The following is a 6291-nucleotide window of genomic DNA, read 5'->3' on the forward strand; positions in this document are numbered from 1 at the left end:
CGGAAAGCTGCTGAGCATGGACGTCATCATTCAGATGGTAATCAGCGGCTGGAGTGGCAACCGGAGACCCTAAATTCTGCCTCCACTCCCAACAGTTACCCAGCAACCTGAGCCCTGGCAGAGACTGAGGTTAAATTAAAATAAAGAGATATCCAGGTACATTGTAATTTTGTGGTCATTTTCGACTCTGACCTATACTCACCCCCAAGCCTCAAGCTCCGTATCACACTCAACATCCATCCCATCACCAACACTGACCCACCCCTCACTCACTCCCATACACCCTCCTGCCAGCCCCCCACAGCGCTGCCCACAGATACAGACCCCTCAGGTCGAACAAGGGGGTACTCATGGGAAATTCACATGCATACACGAGCCTACACTTTACCCACACCACTTAATCCCTATCCTCACATCCCCACTGACACCCACAAACCACACACTCCTACACAAAGCCGACCCACAGCACAGGCAGATGCAGGTCAGCCACTAGGACTTCTCGGAAGATGGAACATCTGAGGTGTGAACCCTGATTGCCCGCCCCCTCCACACCCACACATACCCAGGGTCCATACCCTGCTCTCTCCTTGCCACTACCTGAAAGGTGTGACTCACTGCACTTACACGCAGAGCCAGCCATGCAGGGCAAAATGGTACCTCTCCACTCCCGTCCCTGGCCAGCCTCCAGGCCTCCCCATCACCCACTGCCACCTGACACCGCCACTGCTCTAGAGCCTCAGAGGAAAGGCCAAAGTCTTCAAGGACAAGGGCCTTCCTGAGTGGGGCGGGGCAAATCACAGGACCTGAGGTGACGTCAGGAGACTCGGGACATCAGGATCTCAGGAACCCAGGAAAGGCTGAGCCCCGGGCAGAGGGCACAGCTGACTGCCTGGGTCTGTGGGCCTGGTACCCTTGGGGCACAACCAGCCATGGCAGCAGTGACTGGGGAATGGAAGGCAGTGGGGCAGGAGGCTGCCCATTGCTGCTGAACACGAGGAAGGAAAAGGGATGCCTCTCCACCCTTGCTCCAGGGCCTGGCTGCTGGCTGCCTCTGAGGGTCCCAGCAATGCCAGGAAGCCAATCAAAAGCATCATGTCAGAGGCTCTGATGGAAATGAGGCCAGCACCCTTGCAGAACGCCCCAGGGCCTTCTCTTCTCTCTGATCCCCCGGTATCCAAGAGCAGCCAGCGAGCTGTAAGGGGAACAGACACAGAACAGTCTGGGTCCCTCAGTAGGAGGAGAGCCACTCTGAGATTCCATGATGCCATGAGTTGGAATGGGGGGGTCACAGAGGAGAAAGAAAGGGAAGAGCAGCAGCCCGCCTCCAGCCCCCCACCTTGACCTGCCATCTCCACCCAAGGCCATACATGGAGAGGTGATTTCACATGGATGAGTTGTGGCCAGGTCTAAGATTATAAACCTGCCCCCGCAGCTTGCTTGGCCCCTGAGTCAGCCCAGCCCCAGGATCCCTTATGAAGGGCTGAGAACCAGCTGTCTGCCTCCCCAGAGGTTCTCCGCAGGGCAGGGGGAGATGAAGACCCAACTGTGCAGCAGGATGCCAGAGAATAGGACTAAAAGAAATGGCTCAGAGCTGCAACGGGAGAAATGGAGGGTGGAGTGAGAAAGGACTGCCTACTTGACAAAAGACAATTAACTCAAGCAAATACTGACTGAGTGCCAACTCCAGTCAGGTGCTATGCTAGGTGCTGGGACCACAAATGTGCAGAAAATGTCTGTGTGTTCCTGCCCCCAAGGAGCTGAGACTATAATAAAGCCGTAATGATGACAGCCAGCACCAGCACAGCGTTTATGATGTGCTAAGCCCTGTTCTCGGTGCTTTACACGTCATTTGATCCTCTCAACCAACCCTCTAGGCTAGATATTATTATTATTCCCATTTCAAAGATAGCCAGGACACTGGGGCATTGAGGGGATGAGTGACCTACCCAAGGCTACACAGCCAGTGAACAAGGTTTGGAACCCGGTACTCTGGACATGTTACCTCCATCTCCCACATGGCAGCGGTGAGCCATTTTATGCCCATTCGCCACGGTGCTGAGGACCCCTTATCTCTCCCATCCACCCACTCCCAGATTAAATAATCTGTCATCACGCTTAGGTCAGATTCACCCATTCACCAAACACACACTAAGCACCTACTATGTGTCAAGCCCTGTGCTGGTCCTGAGAAGGCCGAGTCCTGGCCCCTAAGGAGCTCTCTGCCTCGTGCATGGCATCATCCCGGTAACACTGGGATACAAGTCTAGAGGCAGCATGGGCAAGAGACACTTGGGACCCCAGGTGAAGGAGTCACATAGATAGCATCAAGAATGAGGGCCATTCATGAAAATTATGCACTTACAAGCAACAAAGTACACTATCGCCAGGTGCAGTGGCTCATGCCTGCAATCCCAGCACTTTGAGAGGCAGAAGCTAGATGATTGCCTGAGCCCAGGGGTTTGAGACCAGTCTGAGCAACTTGGTGAGATCTATGATAAATCAAAACATTAGCCGGGCATGATGGCACGTACCTGTAGTTCCAGCTACTCGGGAGACTGAGGCAGAAGGTCTCCGGAGCCCATTGGGTCAAGGCTGCGGCGGCCATGAGTGTACCACTGCACTCCAGCCTGGGTGACAGAGTGAGACTCTGACCAAAAAAAAATTTTAAAACACTAAAGAAAGAAAAAGACATTATCAACAAAGTAAAAAGGCAACCCACAGAAAGGGAGAAAATATTTGCCGATCATATAAATGATAAAGGATTGATATCTGGAATATATAGGGAACTCCTCAAACTCAACAACAATGAAAATCTTGATTCAAAAATGGGCAAAGGATTTGATACAGTCTTTCTCCAAAGACAGTCAAATGGTCAAAAAGTACATAAAAGGATGCTCAGCACCATCAATTATTGGGGAAATGCAAATCAAAAACCACAGTAAGATGCCACTTAATACCCAAAAGGATGGCTACTACCCACAAACAAAACAAAACAAAACAAAACAGAAAACCAGAAAAGTAGGATGTGGAGAAAGTGGAACCCTTGTGTGCTGTTGATGGGAATATGAAATGGTGCAGCCACTATGGAAAACAGTGTGATCCCTTCCTCAAAAAATTAAAAATGGAATTACCATAGGACCCAGCTATTTCACTTCTGGGTAAATACCATATACCGAAAACTGAAAGCAAGCTCTCAAAGAGAGATTTGTACACCCATGCTCATAATAGCATTTTTCACAATAGCCAAAGGTGGACATGACCCAAGTGTCCACGGATGGTTGAACCGATAAGCAAAATGTGCTACATACAGTGAAGTATTATTCGGCTTTAAAAAGGAAGGAAATTCTGACACAGGCTACAGTGTGGATGAAACTTGAAGACATCATGTTGAATGAAATAAGCCTGTCACAAAAAGACAAATACTGTATGATCCACTTATATGAAGTACATGGAGTCGTCAGATTCATAGAAACAAAAAGTAGACCCATGGCTGCCAGGGGCTTGGGGGAGGGACATGGGGCGTTAGGCCTTAATGGGAACAGAGTTTCCATTCTGCAAGATTAAAAAAAAAGCTCTGGAGATGGATGGTGGTGATGGTTGCACAACAATATGAATGATTTAACACCACTGAAATGTACACTTAAAAATGATTAAGATGGGCCGGGCTCAGTGGCTCAGCCTGTAATCCCAGCACTTTGGGAGGCCGAGGTGAGTGGATTGCCTGAGCCTGAGGGTTCAAGACCCGCCTGGGCAACTTGGTGAGACCTCATCTTTACAATAAATCAAAAACTAGCCGGGCGTGGTAGCACACGCCTGTAGTTCCAGCTACTTGGAAGGCTGAGCAGAAGGATCGCTGGAGCCCAGCAGGTCGAGGCTGCGGTGGCCAGGAGTATGCCACTGCACTCCAGTCTGGGCGACAGAGTGAGACTTCAAGTCAAAAAAGAAAAAAAAAATTATTAAGATGGTAATTTTTGTTGCATGTATTTACAGCAATAAAGACACTAAAGAAAGAAAATAAGAGCAAAGTATAACTCCAAAGCCAGCCAGCCTCCAAGGAGAAAATCTCCTTGGTGCAAAGACAGAACAGAGACAACAAAGAAAGCTGGACATGTGGCCACAAAGTTCTGGATGGGTCACTTCCCACTTGAGGTCTCGGTTTCCTCATCTCTCTAGTGGGATCAGTAAAACTTGCCCTGCTAATCCTTTAAGAGACTGTGTGTGCAAATCTTGGAAAGGGATAAGCCATAGGTTTGCGGCATTATGAGACAGTTGAGAACTGTGAAAAAGCCACAGTCGGGAATCTGGTGGAAGTCTTTAGAGTCAAACACCTGAAACAAGACAAAGCGTTCAAACACTCATGAGAGCTCTGTGAATCAGAGGCAGGAAAAGAGCATGAGCCTGAGAGAAAGAAAGTCTTCCCTTGCCACAGCAGGCTTTCCTGTGAGGGTCAGTCACCTGGGCCATCTCTCTGCCTCCTCCAGGCCTGCCCTGGGGGAGCCTCTGGGCTGCAAGGAGGTGGCCGGCACTTGCAAACACAGAGCCCCAGGCAGTGGCAGATGAAACCGCCTGGCTGAGCTCAGGGCCACCAGACTCTCACTGGGACAGAAGGGGGGTGACATGGGCTGGATGGGGTAAAGCTCCAAAGCTTTCTGGAGGACTGGCTAAGCCACTCTGGTGGGGAAATGGCAGAGATACAGCCCATCACCCACAGCGGCACAAAGCACAGACACTGACGTGACACAGACCAGGGCCAAGTCCCACTCTGCCTCTTGCTCTGTGTAGTCTGAGAGCAATAACATAGCTGAGCTTCCCTTCTGCTCTGGTAAAATGGGGGTGCAACATGTACCCTTCTGACAGGGCTGCAGGGGAATCTGTATGCTGTGCCCAGGGCCCCTAAAAGGGTGGCTCTTTTTACCCTGCCTTTCAAGGCTGAAAGGGAGGATAGGGATGGAGGATGGATGGAAGACTGGGAGTGTCAAGTTGACACAGGGTGATGCCAGGGCATCTTGGTGGGCCATGAGGGTGGGGGGGTGAGGTGGTAAGGATCTCCAGGTTCCTGCCTTAGCCAAGGCCTTACCTCCTGAGGTCTAAGACATACCCCCTACCTTCCAGTTGGCCAGGAGAGCCCCCACCCCCTACTGAGGGAATTCTAAGCCCTGGCATATTTTTTCTCCTCCCCAATTGCCCTCCTGCCAGAGCTGGGGGGAAGCACCCTAGACTTTACCCTCCCATTGGGGCTTCCAAGTTGCCTGGGCTGTTAGCCATTAAAGACACAGGTCCCTCCTCATGACCCAAGGCTAGCCAGGAGAGCTCCAGGGAAGAGGCAGCCCCTGTGAGAATGTATTCAAAGGAAGTCTCCAGGCTCCTCTTTGGTCTAGGGCACCCCTCTGTCACCACCTCCCACCCATCCACCCACCCATTTTCACACACACTGACATCTGAATCTGTTGGTGACCCGACAGGTAACTATTAACCCTGGGAGGAGTCACTGGCCCTTTAAGGCTGCCCTGGGAGAGATGACAAAATCACACCACTGGACTTTGTGCCCCGGGGCTGTTGGGAAAAGCAAGACCTGGGAGCTGAGTTCCAGAGCCCACCCAGGCCAGCCCTCAGGGGAAGCCCAGCCCAGGGAGCAGCTTCTGCTGGCCCCTTTCCCTCACTCCACCCTATGGTGGGCTCGCCCTACGCAAGGGTGATGGTAATGTTGCTCCAGGAGGTCTGTAGCGGCGAGACTCGCTCAGATGGGCATCCTCTATCTAGACCATCCTTTCTCTCAGCTGTTGCTCAGTTCCTACCCTACCTCCTTCTGACAAATATCTCAGTCTGGGCCTTCCTTTTGGTGACAGGGTCTCAGGTTGGTCACCCAGGCCGGAGTACAGTGATGCCATCCTGGCTCACTATAGCTTCAACCTCCTGGCCTCAAGTGATCTCAGCCTCCCAAGTAACTGAGAGTACAGATGTGCATCACCATGCCCAGCTAATTTTTTAACTTTTTTTAAGAAATGAGGTCTTGGCCGGGCTCGGTGGGCTCGTACCCAGCACTTTGGGAGGCCGAGGCAAGTGGATTTCCTGAGCCCGAGGGTTTGAGACCAGCCCAGGCAACTTGGTGAGACCTCGTCTCTACAATAAATTTTTTTTAAAAAATTAACTGGGTGTGGTAGCGCACATCTGTAGTTCCAACTTCTTGGAAGGCTGAGACAGAAGGATTGCCAGAGCCCAGCAGGTCGGCACAGGGATGGCCATAAGCGTGCGTGCCATTACACTCCAGCCTGGGCAACAGAGTGAGACTCC

The sequence above is a fragment of the Carlito syrichta genome, unplaced genomic scaffold (genome assembly GCF_000164805.1).
Source record: "Carlito syrichta isolate Samal-C Ts95f unplaced genomic scaffold, Tarsius_syrichta-2.0.1 Scaffold304676, whole genome shotgun sequence".
In the NCBI taxonomy this organism is placed as follows: domain Eukaryota; kingdom Metazoa; phylum Chordata; class Mammalia; order Primates; family Tarsiidae; genus Carlito; species Carlito syrichta.